Raw genomic sequence first — 15,231 nt, forward strand, 5'->3', positions numbered from 1 at the left:
TTGATTAGTTTGGCTAGAGGTTTGTCTATCTTGTTGATCTTCTCAAAGAACCAACTCTTTGTTTGTTTTCTTTGTACTGTTTGTTGATTCTTTGTACTGTTTTCCTAGTTTCTACTTTGTGTATTTCGGCTCTCAGGTTGATTATTTCCTGGCGTCTACTCCTCCTTGGTGTGTTTGCTTCTTTTTGCTCTAAAGCTTTCAGTTGTTCTGTCAATTCTCTAATGTGACTTTCCTCCAGTTTCTTCATGTGAGCACTTAGTGCTATGAACTTCCCTCTTAGCACTGCTTTCAGGGTGTCCCATAAGTTTGGGTATGTTGTGTCCACATTCTCATTAAATTCTAGGAAGTCTTTAATTTCTTTTTTTATTTCTTCCTCAACCCAGGAATGGTGCAATTGGGTGTTATTCATTTTCCACGCAAATGTAGGTTTTCTGCAATTCATATTGCTGTTGAATTCCAGCTTTAATGCATGGTGGTCTGATAAGATACAGGGGGTTATTTCAATACTTTTGTAACTGTGGAGGTTTTCTTTGCTGCCAACTATGTGGTCAATTTTTGAGAAGGTTCCATGTGGCGCTGAGAAGAAGGTATATTCTTTTGTGTTTGGATGGAATGTTCTATAGATATCTGTTAAACCCAGTTGGGTCATAACTTCTTTCAGATCCTTTGTTTCTTTGTTAAGTTTCTGTCTAGTGGTTCTGTCCAATGGTGTAAGGGGGGTGTTGAAGTCTCCTACTATAAGTGTGTGTGGTTTTATGTGTGGTTTGAGCTTTAGTAATGTTTCTTTCACAAATGTGGGTGCCTTCGTATTTGGAGCATAGATGTTCAGGATTGAGATTTCATCTTGATGGACTTTTCCTGTGATGAGTAAGAAATGCCCTTCTTCATCTCTTTTGATTGATTTTAGTTTAAAGTCAATTTGTTAGATATTAGGATTGCTACACCGGCTTGTTTCTTGAGGCCATTTGATTGGAAAATCTTTTCCCATCCTTTTACTCTGAGGTATCGCCTGTCTTTGAAGTTGAGGTGTGTTTCTTGTAAACAGCAGAAGGATGGATTCTGTCTTCGTATCCATTCTGTTAGCCTATATCTTTTTATGGGTAAGTTAAGACCATTGACATTTAGGGATATTAATGTCCATTGTTCGTTGGTTCTTGTTTGTTTTGGATTTATTGTTGGTGGTGTCATTGTGTGTGGATTTTGCCCTCCTGCTTCTTTTTGTGTTTGGCAAAATTAGATTATCTATTGCCTGTGTTTTTGTGCATGTAGTTATGTTCCTTGGGTTGGAGTTTTCCTTCCAGAACCTTCTGTAGTGCTGGATTTGTGGATATGTATTGTTTAAATCTGTTTTTGTCATGGAAAATCTTGTTTTCTCCATCTATAATGATTGAAAGTTTTGCTGGGTACAGTAGTCTGGGTTGACATCCATGCTCCCTTAGTGCTTGTAGTGTATCTATCCAAGACCTTCTGGCTTTCATAGTTTCCATTGAGAAGTCGGGTGTGATTCTGATTGGTTTGCCTTTATATGTTACTTGGCCTTTTTCCTTTGCAGCTCTTAATATTTTTTCTTTATTCTGTAGATTTGGAGTTTTGATTATTATGTGTCGGGGGGACTTCTTTTTGTGGTCCAGTCTGTTTGGTGTCCTATAAGCTTCTTGTACTTTCATAGGCATATCTTTCTGTAGGTTGGGGAAGTTTTCTTCTATGATTTTGTTGAATATGTTTTCTGTACCTTTGAGCAGTGTTTCTTCACCTTCTTCTACACCTATTATTCTTAGGTTTGGTCTTTTCACGGTGTCCCATATTTCCTGGATATTTTGTGTTAGGGATTTGTTGGTCTTGAGGTTTTCTTTGGTTGATGAATGTATATCCTCTAGCGAGTCTTCAATAGCTGAGATTCTCTCTTCTGTCTCTTGAATTCTATTAGTTATACTCACATCTTTAGATCCTGATCGTTTATCCAGTCTTTCCATTTCCAGCATCGCTTCATTCTGTGTTTTCTTTAATGTGTCTAATTCAGCTTTCATGTTTTGAACTGTTTCAAGAGCTTCCTTCACTTGTTTGGTTGTTTTATCTTGGGTTTCTTTAGCTTCTTTAAGAGATTTGTTTATTTCTTGAATTTTTTGGTTTGTCTTTTCCTCCATATCGTGTAATTTTTTGCTTACTTTTTCTTCTATTTCTTTAAGGGATTTTCTTGTTTCCTCTTTGAAGGTCTCTATTATCTTGCTGAGATAATTTTTGAGGTCCATCTCTTCTTCTTGCACTATGTTGGGCTTTTCAGGTCTTGCTGGAGTGGAGTCCCTAGATTCTGGTGGTGTCATATTGGTCTTTCTGTTGTTGAGCGAGTTCTTATTCTGTCTTCTTCCCATATCTTTTTCCAGTGAGTGCAGGTAGGATCTCTCTATCTCCTCTTGTTACTCTGTAGTGTGTGTGGGCCAGGAATTCAATGTCCGAAGCTCTGGATGGTCTTGCCTCTCCTCGTAGCCTCCTCACTCTGATGGAGTTAGGCCTCCTGGCGGATCGGTCGCCGGGAATGGAATGAAGAGTGGCCTGTACCCAGATTCAGGGAGCTCCTCCCTGCCTGGGCGTGTCTGTTTCAAGCAGGGACAAGTCTGGAGGGATCTGGGTGAATTGCGCTTAGGACAAGAATTGGGTAAAAGCAGGGGGTGGCTCACCTGGTCTGCGATGAGTCCACGGAAAGGACTGTTTTTTGTTTTTTGAGTTAATCTTGTATCCAGTTACTTTGGTGAAGGTGTTTATCAGCTGTAGGAGTTCCCTGGTAGAGTTTTCCCGGGTCACTTATGTAAACTATCATATCATCTGCAAATGGTGAAAGTTTGACTTCTTCCTTTCTAATTTGGAGCCCCTTGTGTCCCGAGCAATCGTCTCGCCAGCAAGAACCACACAGGACATTCGGATCCTTCTGCAGTAAAGCTTTAATGCGTCTTGAGAGGAGAGCATAAGCTTACCAGAGCGGAGACCCCGAGCCAAGAATCCTGTCCCCTAATAAAGGCTGGCAGCCGCCGCCTGGGACGTGTCACCCTATGATTGGCTGCAGCTCCTCAGGCCATATGACGCCACGGAATAGGCAGAGATCAAGGAATGGAAAATTACCCAGCGCCTGCGCAATAATTTACATTCAGTGCCTGCAGGCGCCATCATTGTAATGGAGAATGCAGGGACGGCTCCCTACACCCTTGATCTCCTTTTGTTGTCTTTTTCTCTAGCTAAAACTTCAAGTACAATATTGAAGAGATATAGAGAGAGTGGGCAGCCTTGGTTTGCTCCTGAACTTTAGAAGAATCATATTAAGTTTCTCTCCATTTAGTTTGATGTTGTCTGTTGGTTTACTGTATATTGTTTTTATTATGTTCAGGTATGTTCTTGTTATCCCTGGTCTCTCCAGGACCTTTATCATGAAAGGGTATTGAATTTTGTCAAAGGCTTTTTCAGCATCTTATGAGATGATCATGTGGTTTTTCATTTTCATTCTGTTTATATGGTGGATTACATTGATGGATTTTTGTATGTTGAATGAAACCTGCATCCCAGGGATGAAGCCTGCTTTATTATGGTGGGTTGTTTTTCTGATATGTTTTTGGATTTGGTTTGCCAGTATTTTATTTCTTATTTACACATCAATGTTCATGAGGGACATTGGTCTGTATTTCTTTTTCTTAGTTGTGTCTATGTGTGTCTTGGGTACCAAGGTAATTGTAGCCTTGTAAAAAGAGTTTGTCAATGTCCCTTCTGCTTCTGTTGTGTGGAACAATTTTAGCAGTACTAGTATTAGCTCTTGTTTGAATTTCTGGTAGAATTCTGGACTGAAGCCATCTGGTCCTGGGATTTTTTTGGTTGGGAGACATTTGATGACCACTTCTATTTCCTTAGGGTTTATAAGTCAGTTTAAGTTTCTCATCTGCTCTTGATTCAATTTTGATAAGTGATATCTGTCCAGAAAATGGTCCATTTCCTTAAATTTTCCAATTTTGTGGAGTGCCTGTTTTCAAAGTATGACCTGAAAATTCTCTGGAATTCCTCAGGTTCTGTTGTTAAGTCCCCGTTTAAATTTCTGATGTTAATTTGCATGTTCTCTCTCTGCATTTTGGTAGCTTGGATAAACCTTTGTCTATCTTGTTGATTTTCTCAAAGAACCAACTCCTTGTTACATTTATTCTTTGAATTGTTTTCTTTGTTTGGACTTCATTGATTTCTGGCCTCAGTTTGATTATTTCCTGGTGTCTACTCCTCCGGGTTAATTTTGCTTCCATTTGTTCTAGAGCTTTCAATTTTGATGTCAACTCTCTGAGGTGACTATTCTCTAGTTGTGTGTGTGTGTGTGTGTGTGTGTGTGTGTGTGTGTGTGTGTGTGCGTGCATGTCTGGTACATCACTATAGGGATGACCTGACACATTACCAGGTGTGCATGCCTGTTTTTCCCTAAAAAGACTTTACACCTAACCATGGATGAATATGTAGGCTTTGTCTATAGGTAAGCGGCTAATATGCAGTACCTGTCACCTAGTAGCACTTTAGTGTGTGTGTGTGTGTGTGTGTGTGTGTGTGTGTGTGTGTGTGTGTGTATTTTGGCCATTCAAAAGTGTAAACTCAGCAGGCTCTAACACTTTACCCTTGGTGTTGGATTTGGCCATAGGGGAGGGGATACCTCCATTAACCGGCCCCCTAACTATGTATGTTTTTGGAGGTTTTGTCTGGAAGTAGGGGAAAAGGCAGAACCAGACATATAGTCCTGTGCATGTGCCTGTCTGTGTGTTTCTGTCAGTTTGGGATGTGACGTACGGAACAGCTAGCATGACCTAACATGAACAGATAGCATGACTGTCCCCATGGCTAACTTTGTGTTTCAGAACATTGAAAGTTGCTGTTAAATTATTATTTGGTTGCTAGTGTCATAGGGATGACACAATGTCTTCACAGGTATAGCCAATGCTGCACATAGTCTCTAGGACCCTGGGAAGGATTTCTTTTTTTTTATTATTTTTACAAAATTATAATTTCACATGTCAATCCCTTCTGTCTTCTCCCTCGGGCCAGTCACCCCAAGTCCCCTCCCTCCTTCCCCTTCTGCTCCTCATAGAGTGTAGGGCCCTCCATGGAGCTCCCCAAATTCCACAACATCATCCTGGGTTGGGCTCATGCCCAACCCCATGTCCAGGCCAAGAGAGCATCATCCCTTCATGTGGGATGGGCTCCCAAAGTCCCTTCCTACACCAGGGAAAAATACTGATCCACTACCAGAGGCCCCTTATCGTGCTGAGGCCTCCTGGTTGACATCCATTTTCAGAGATCTAGATCATTCCTGTGATCTAGAACAACAACAACAAAAAAACCAAAACACAAAAAGACACTGTCAATACTTACAAATCCCTGAATGGTTGGTTGGTGCTTGGGAAATTTTAAGGAGGCATTATGAATAATTCTAGATATTAGTCCATTTGTACACAGCCTACAGCTCTGACTTGTCCTTCAATATTGGGGGCCATGTGCTCCCCCTTGTTCAGGCCAGCTGTCTCTGAGGGATTCACCAGCCGGGTCTCGACCCCCTTGATTTTCGGTTTTCGCTCTCTGCAACTGGGCTCCAGAGTTCAGTTCAGTGTACAGCTGTGGGTGTCTGCCTCTGCTTCCATCAACCACTGAATGAGGGCTCTAGGATGGCATACAAAGTAGTCATCAGTCCCATTATAGGTGAAGGGCATTTGGAGTAGCCTCTCCACCATTGCCTAGATTGTAAGTTGTAGTCATCCTTGTAGAACTCTGGAAATCTCCCTAGTACCAGACCTCTCCTTGAACCTATAATGGCTCCCTCTGTTATGATATCTCTCATCCTTCTTTTCTCGACTCCCTCCCCCCCAACTCAACCTTTCTGCTCCTCCATTTCCTCTCCTCCCCTCGTCTTCTTCTCCTCACATTCTGCTAGCTCCCTCTCCCCTACTCTCATGCCCCGAATTAGCTTAGGAGATACTGGTCATTACCATTCTCTGGGGACCATGCATTTTTTTTTTTTGTTTTTAATGACACAAAGCAGGTCCACAAACAGAAATCAGACATCTTTTGTGCTGTCTAGGTCATGAGGAAGCAGGAACCTGAGCTTTTGCCGAAGTCATAGTACCATTGACAAAGATATGCTGGAAGGATGAAATAGCCCAGGAGAATATCATCAAAGCACAGTAAGGCATGCATGGAAATGGTGTAATCAAATTGGGCATGTGTGATATATATTTAATTAAGAGACTTAATTTCCAAAACTGAATATTAGATAACAATTAATGAAGATACAGAGTACACAGGAAAAAAATTAGCCCTAGAAGAAACCAAACATTGTAAATATGAACAAGAAATACCAACCATAAATCCCAGGAAGTAAAATCAAAAAACTGGGAAATAAACTCTCGATGTTGATTAGAAACTCCAACTCTATCAGGTTCATTGTTACCTCATTACTGCTGTGTAGGCTTCGAACAGTCACTCCAATATTGAAGGACAAGTCAGAGCTGTAGGCTGTGTACAAATGGATTAATATGTAGAATTATTCATAATGCCTCCTTAAAATTTCCCAAGCACCAACCAACCATTCAGGGATTTGTAAGTATTGACAGTGTCTTTTTGTGTTTTGGTTTTTTTCTTTTTTTCTTGGTGGTGGTGTTCTGTTTTGTTTTCTCAGCTTCAGTACCCTAATAGTGCCCTGACCATATTGATTGTGACTGTGATCAAGTCCCAATTCAGAATTAATTCTAGGGAGGAAGGGTTTATATGCACTCAGATATCCAACACACTCACAATCCATGTAGCTGGGGACATCCTGTTCCTTTTAGAACTAGGTGATTAGGTGGCCATTGACATTGCATAGCAGTTCTCTGTCTGCCAGTGACTTGCTTCCTAGAAAGCTTCACCTCCATGATTTCCACAGCTTTCCAAGAAGCAGTAGCTACTGTAAACCAAGTGCTCACAATGCCTGAGATAATGAGAACTAAACCACTGTTCTAGTTTGAATGAGAAGTGTCCTTATAGTCTTGTGCATTGAGCATGAGTTTTTGTCCAAAGTGGGGAAATTCATGTGGTAAAACCTTGAGGACTGTGTGAGTCAGAGTTCTCTAAGCAACAGAGTATCATATACAATAATTTAATCACCCCCCTTTGTGGAATTTATTGGAATGACTTACAGGCTGATGTCAAATATCCAGGAGTTTCTCTGTCCACAAGGCTGGATCTCTTGGCTGATCTTCACTATATGCTGGAACAACAACAAAATAGACTCTAATTCTATGAAGGAATGGACTTGCTAACCAGGCTAGGGCAAGCAGCAAATGAGCAAAAGCCGCCTTCATCCATGTCCTTATGTTGTCATTCAGCAGAAGGCATGACCAAATAAACCTGTGTCTTCTTGCAACAAGATCTGGATTAAAGGTGTGTCTTCACACAGCATCATCCTTAGAGAAGAGGTGTTTCCCTCCTCATGATCCACAGCAAATTCATCTCTCTCGAGTGTCCTTAGTGTCCGCTTGGAGTTCATTAGAGCTGTAGTCAAGGTTACAACAAATAAATTGCCATTATTACAATAGCAGAAGTCCTTCCCTGGACTTGACCTTGAGAGCAAGTAGTCTAGCCTGGTTCATTCCCTCTCTCTGAATCCTAATTTAATTTGTAGATATGAGACTTTCATTTCCCCTCAGACCTTAATGACATTGAAAACTGCAGTGTGTCACAAAGTATATTATTCTGTCCAATGAGATTGACTTGCAAATCTTCAATGGAATTAGTCTTCATTGGTCTGGTTCCTGGTTTCTTTTCTTTTTGCTTTCTTTCATTTTTTTAAAGCTTTGTGAGCAATTTTTTTTTTTTTTGGTTTTTCTGAAGCAGGGTTTCTCTATGGCTTTGGAGGCTGTCCTGGAACTTGCTCTTATAGACCAGGTTGATCTCGAACTCACTGAGATCCTCTAGCCTCTGACTTCGGAGTGCGGGGATTAAAGGCGGGTGCCACTAACTCCTGCCTTGACAGCTATTCTTCTTTGTATCAGCTCTAGTTGCTTATCATGGAGATTCATTTGTCAATAGATTTGTCTTGAACTCACAGAGTTGTGGCTGCCTGTGCCTTCAGAATGCTGGGATTAAAGGCTTGAGCCACTACCAGTTAACAGTTCATTATTTTTCCTATTTTTCTGTTTGTTCATTTGTTTTGTTTCCTTTTGTTTCTCTGCTTGTATGTTTGCTTTGTTTTTGCTTGTGTTTCTGTTTTTTTTTTTTTTTTCAGACAGGGTGTCTCTGTATTGTTTTGGAGCCCATCCTAGAACTTGCTCTGTAGATCAGGGGGGCGTCCAACTCAAAGAAATCTGCATGCCTCTGCCTCCAGAGTGTTGGGATTAAAGGTGTGAGCCAAGAAGGTGAGACTGAAAATCTGTTTTCTTTGGGAACATAAATACTAGATTCCCATGGAATTTATTTGGGATATCTTGCTGTTGCCCAGAGTCAGGGTGATCACGTGGTTAGGCAGGTCTTGGAGGGCTTGTGGAATGAACACTAGTAAGAATGAGAACTACAGACCAATATCCCCCATGAACAAAAATACTCAAAAAAAAAATACTGGCAAATCCAATCTAAGAATGCATCAGAGAAATCATACACCATGATCAAATAGGCTTCCCCCCAGGGATGCAGGGTGGTTCAACATACAAAAATCCATCAATGTAAACCACCATATAAACAATCTGAAAAGGAAAAACCACAGGATCATCTCACTAGATGCTGAAAAAGCCTTTGACAAAATTCAACATCCCTTCAGGATAAAGGTCTTGGAGACATCAGGGATAACAGAAACATACCTAAACATAATAAAGGCAATATACAGGAAACCAACCGGCAACATCAAACTAAATGGAGAGAAACTTATGCGATTCTTCTAAAATCAGGAACAAGACAAGGTTGTCCACTCTCTCCATACCTCTTCAATATTGTACTTGATGTTCTTGCTAGAGCAATGAGACAACAAAAGGAGATCAAGGGGATAGAAATGGGAAAGGAAGACGTCAAACTTTCACTATTTGCAGATGTGATCTACATCTACATAAGTGATCTGAAGAATTCTACCAGGGAACTCCAACAGCTGATCAGCACTTTCAGCAAAGTGGCTGGATACAAGATTAACTGAAAAAAACATTAGCCCTACTATATATAGACAATAAATATTCTAAGAAAGAAATCAGAGATACAACACAGTTTACAATAACCAGAAACAACACAAAATACCTTGGGGTAATGCTAACAAGACAGGTGAAAGACCTGTATGACAAGAACTTTGAGTCATTAAGAAAAGAAATGAAAGAATATCAGAAAATGAAAAGCTCTCCCATGGCCTTGGATGGGTAGGATCAACATAGTAAAAACCACAATCTTACCAAAAGCAATTTATAGATCCAAAGGAATCCTTTCTAAATCCCAACACAAATCATCACAGACCTTGAAAGGATAATTCTCAACTTTATATGGAAAAACAAAAGACCCAGGATAGCCAAAACAACCCTGTACAATAAAGGAACCGCAGGAGTAATCAACATCCCTGGCTTAAATCTCTACTATAGAGCTTTAGCAATGAAAACAGTTTGGTTCCAGGACAAGAATAGACACGTTGACCAATGGAATTGAATTGAAGACCCTGATATTAACCCACACACCTTTGAAGGAATGAACTTGGACAACGATGCTAAAACTATACATTGGAAAAAAGAAAGCTGTGGCTCCCGCACAAGGAGTAAGTCAAATGGAACCTCCACTTGGATCCATGCCTCGACTAAGTCCGAGTATCGGGCAAAAGACTTGACATTTAACTAAAAGTAGAGCTGCCTGTCTGCTTGTGCTATGTGCATCTGTGGTTTTTACAGGGAGAAAGCAGCCTTATATACAGAATTACAGCAGAGTGGAAAAATCACAGGTCTAAGAGCTCCTGTTCTTGATGCTAATGTAACAAGGCCCAGGCTGTAATCTAGGACTAGAAAGCAGGTTGCATCTGTGGTTATCAACTCATGGAGACTCCATGGGGGATGGGGCACAATATCTCTTCCAACAAGCACTCTCAATGAATGGTGCTGGCCTGAATGGATCCATACATGTAGAGGACTGCAGATAGATTCATATCTCTCACATGTACAAAAATTTACTCTAAATGGATCAAAGACCTCATCATAAATCTAGCCACACTGAACTTCTTAGATAAGAAAGTGGGCAATACCCTTCAAAGAATTGATATGGGAAACTATTTCCTGAACATAACATCATTAGCACAGACTCAGAGACCCACAATTAATAAATTGGCCTCCTGAAACTGAGAGGCTTCTGTAAGGCAAAGGACACAGTCAACAAGAGAAAACAACAGTCCATAAAATGGGAAAAGGTATTCACCAACCACACATCTAACAAGGGCTGTTCTCCAAAATCTACGATGAACTAAAGAAGCTAGTCTCTAAAACACGAAATAATTCAATTAAAAAGTGGGGTACAGAATTAACTAGACCATTCTCAATAGAGGAATCTAAAATGGCTGAAAGACATATAAGAAATTGTTTAACATCCTTAGACATCAAGGAAATGCAAATCAAACAACTCTGAGAATGGCTAAAGTAAAAAAAAAATGAAAGTTTGTGCTGGAGAGGATGTGCAGAAAGGGGAACACTCCTCCACGGCTGGTGGGAGTGACAACACAGACAGCCACTTTGGAAATCAGTATGGTGACTCCTCAAGAAAATGGGAATCAGTCTACCACAAGATCCAGGAAGTCCTTGAGATTAAGGAGTCTAGCCTGCTTCACTCTATCACTCTGCATCCTGAATAAATTTGAAGATATGAGACACTCACAGTTCTTTTGACATTGGAAAACTGCATTGTGTCACAGAATATATTATTCTGCCCAATGTATTTTACATGCCATTTTCAATGCAATTAATCATTAGACTGTTTCCTGTTTTCTTTTTGGTTTCTTTCCATTTTTTTCCTCTGTGTTTTTATGGTTTTGTTGTTGTTGTTTGTTTGTTTTTTGTTTTTTGAGAAATGTTTTCTGTTTATTAGCTTTGCTTATCCTGGAGCTCTTTTTGAAATTCAAATAGACCTTGAACTCACAGAGATCTGGGTGCTTCTGCCTCAAGAATTCTGGGATTGAAGGCATGAGCCACCACTACTCCACAGTTTTTTGTTTTGAACAGAAATACTAGACTGTCACTGGAATTTATTTGGGATATCTTGCTGTTGCCCAGAGTCAGGGTGATCTTGTGGCTAGTCAGGTTTCAAGGTGTTGTGGAATGTTCCATGTGAGTTCCAGGCTGCCACCCACCTATCTTTCCATGCTGATGTTCTCTCCAAGACTTGCCAGGCTCTACCTCTATGCAGGTAGCCCGAAGGAAGCACCACTGTCCCAATCCACCCCAACTCCACATACCACACCTAATGAGTCTCCAAAAGGGCAAGCAATGCTGATTGAAGCCACAACATCCCCAAGTCAGGGGCTGGCAGGTGGACTATTTAAACTATTTACATTGGACATCTTGTTCCTTGGGACTAGCTCCTCCATGTGTTCCAGCAGCTTATAGATGGAGTAGTTGTGGGGCAGATGGATTCAAAGCACTGCATCTGGACCCTGATTCCACCAGAGTTGCTCAGTATGATTGGGGCTTCCATTAATCATGCAGGGCTGCAGAACAATTCTTTAGGTGGTTACCACTCATTTATGCTTCCTCTTTTGAAAATTCTCAGCGGGATGGTGGTGACACAAGCCTTTAATCCCAGCACTCCATAGGAAGGCAGATCACTGTGAGTTGGAGACCAGCCTGGTCTTCAAAAGTTAGTTCCAAGACAGCCTCCAAAGCTACAGAGAAATCCTGTCTCAAAAAAAAAAAGAATAGTAATAGTGTGGTCGGGTATTAGTGGAGCATTTCTTTAATCCTAGTACTCCGGAGGCAGAGGCAAGGAGATCTCTGTGAGTTCGAGGCCAGAATGATCTCCAGAGGGAGTGCCAGTATAGGCTCCAAAGATACACAGACAAACCCTGTCTCGAAATATCAAAACAAAACAAAACAAAAAAAAAACACAGTTTAGGTTCTTCAACAGTTTTTAGGAGGGATATTGGGATTCTTTTTGACATCTAGTCATTGAATTCTTTATATATTGTGAATATTATCCTTCTTCTGGATGTGTAGTTAGTGAAAAATCTTGTTCTAATCAGTAGACTTCCACTTTGTGTAAATGACAGTATCCTTTGCAGTATAGAAGCTATTCAGTTTCATGAGGTCCAATTTATTAATTGTTGATCTAGGTATGAGTGCTAACAATGTTGTGTTCAGAAAATTTTCCTGTGTCAGTGAGTTCTAGGTTACCATGGACCAGGCAGGGTATTGTTGTGAGAGGACAGACCATGGTTTTGTCTGAAGGAATATGGACCTTGGGACTATGGATTAGAAAAGCAGTTGAAAACTTTAAGTGCTGCTTAATGGGCCATACTGGTAAATTCAAGGAAGACAGTGGTGCTGAGTTTGTTTGAACTGTATGGTGACTATATCAAAAAGTATCAGAGGACAAGAATATTAAATGTGGCCTAGATATAATTGTGGTGATATTTGTGAAGAATGTGGCTTCCCCTTTTCTGAATAGTATGCCTGAGGCTACATGAGGAGATTTGGGTTAATCCCTTTGGCAGAAGAAATCCCAAACAGCCTAGTATAGACTATATAGTGCCAATATTAATGGTAACCCTAATGAGGATTTATGATAAAAAAGGAGCAAACTGAGCAAGAAAAATACACACTGTAGAAGAATTTGAGTAGATCAGGAGAACAATTAAGTGGGTTGGAGTTAGAACCTGTGTTTAAGGAGATAAACAGTTTAAGACATGGATCAAGGGAGTGGTGGCCTCAAGGCAAGATCGCACCCAGTTAAATTTCCCTGAGCTAAAAAGGAAATAAAGAATAGTTTAGGGCCAGGTGGAATGGTGCACACCTTTAATCCCAACTCTAGCAAGACAGAAGCTGGATCTCTGAGTCTTAGGTAAGACCAGCCTATGGAGCAAAATCCAGAATAGTCAAGTTCAGGCAGTGAAGGAAGCCATGGAAAAGAGAAAGCTGGTTAAGATGTGATTAAACAAGAGGGCCTTGTCCCAGGCTAAGCAAGCAGCAGAACTTGGCAGATTCAGCTCCATGGTTTTGGCTTTAGTGTCCATGGTAGAAGAAAGGCATTGTGGAATTTCCCTCTTCAACTTAGGTACGCTGTTGGGGTCAGGCGTATGTCAGTAAGACCAGTGAATGTAGGCATGTAGAGTCCATTGCATGAAGCTATGTATGTGAAGCCAGGATTACCTAGATTACTCCAAGATGTTGCAGATGACATGGGATGCCTGCCAAGGACAGCTGCATATCAGGAGTAGAACCAACCGAGGAAAAAGAAGTAGTTTTCAGCAAAAAAAGAGGTGAAATTATTTGGATATCTGAAGAGAATTTTTACCTCAGATGAGAAGATGCAGAGTTTGTAGTTGGCCCAGCTGTTTTTCAATCTTGCTTTGTAATTCTTCACTATATTTTGGACAGTAATATATATCCTGTGCCAATATATGTTGGAAGTATGATATTTGACTTTTGATTTTGAGTTTATAGGGATTACAATTAAGATGAACCTTGGAATATACTTTGAGCTTTGCACTTTCAAACATTGCTGAGACTGTGATAGAATATGGGGACTTTGAGGTTGGACTAAATGAATTTTGCAATATGATATTGCTACAAGCATATGGAGTCCAGCGGGAAATACAGAGGTGTAATGTAGCTGATCCCATAATTGCCTAGGGAGTGGCATTATTAGGAGGCGTGGCTTTGTTGGAGTGGGTATGGCCTTGTTGGAGGAAGTGTGACACTATGGATGTGGGCTTTGAAGTCACATATGTGTTCAAGCCATGCCTAGTGTCTCACACCACTTCAGTCATCTGCAGGATCAAGATGTAACTCCGTATCCATCCATTCTCAGCTCCTTCTTCACCACGATGTCTGTCTGCATACCACAGTGTCTTGTAATGATGATACTATACTAACCCTCTGAAGTAGTAAGTCACCCAATTCAAAGTTTTTCTTCATAAGTGGTCGTGGTGTCTCTTCACAACAATAGAAACCCTAACTATGATAGCATGTTGTATATTAGTTAGCATCTGTTAATTTGTGCTTGTCTAATAGGAAAGTTTTAACCTTGCAGGATCAGATACACATTTGTGTGTGGATATTCTGGCTGACGCCCAAGTATGAGGTGACCCTGGGCGCTGTTTTGCCTTCAACCTCCCCCATCAAACAATGCTCCATTCTGCTAGAGCACCTAACCCCCCCCTCCCCAGAGTGGACCTGCCCAGTCTGGAAGGCCCACCCTGAGTCTGGACACACCTCACCCCTGTCTGCCCTCCTCCCTCTGTTCTCTGGCTGCTGCCTGAGCCTGAGGTGATTCTCATCTCTGGTCTGCCCCAAGCTTCCCCCATCAAACTGTTCTCAATTCTGCCTGAGTCCCCCTCCCACCACAGACAAGAGTGGATCTGCCAAGACCAGAAGACCCACCCTGAGTCTGGACATACCTCACCCTTATCCATCCACTGCCCTCTGCCCTGTGGCTGCCACCTGAGAGAGGGAGAGACCCCACCTGCACCCACTGGAAGAAAGGATGGGAAGACTACAGAGTAAGAAAGCAATAAAAAACAGAAAGACCAATATGACACCACCAGAATGTAGGGAGAAATATCACACTAGTGACTTAACACACACCTGAAAGCTCTAGAACAAAAAGAAGCTAATTTACCCAGGAGGAGAAGACACCAGGAAATAATCAAATTGAGGTCTAAAATAAATGAAATAAAAACAAAGAAAATACAAATAATCCATGAAACCAAGTGCTGGTTCTTCAAGAAAATCAAGAAGATAGATAAACCCTTATCTAAACTAAACAGAGGCAGAGAGAGAATATCCAAATTAACAAAACCAGAAATGAGAGTGAAGATATAACATAGGAGATCTGAAGAATCATCAGGTCATACTTAAATAACCTGTATCTGACAAAATCTGAAAATCTAAAAGAAATGGACAATTTTCTGGATAGGTACCACATACTAAAATTAAATAAAGAGTAGATAAATAAATTTCATAGACCTATAGCCCCTAAGGAAATAGAAGCAGTCATCTAAATTAACCCCCCCCAATAAAAAAAACAAGT

The sequence above is a fragment of the Cricetulus griseus genome, assembly GCF_003668045.3.
Source record: "Cricetulus griseus strain 17A/GY chromosome 1 unlocalized genomic scaffold, alternate assembly CriGri-PICRH-1.0 chr1_1, whole genome shotgun sequence".
Lineage (NCBI taxonomy): Eukaryota > Metazoa > Chordata > Mammalia > Rodentia > Cricetidae > Cricetulus > Cricetulus griseus.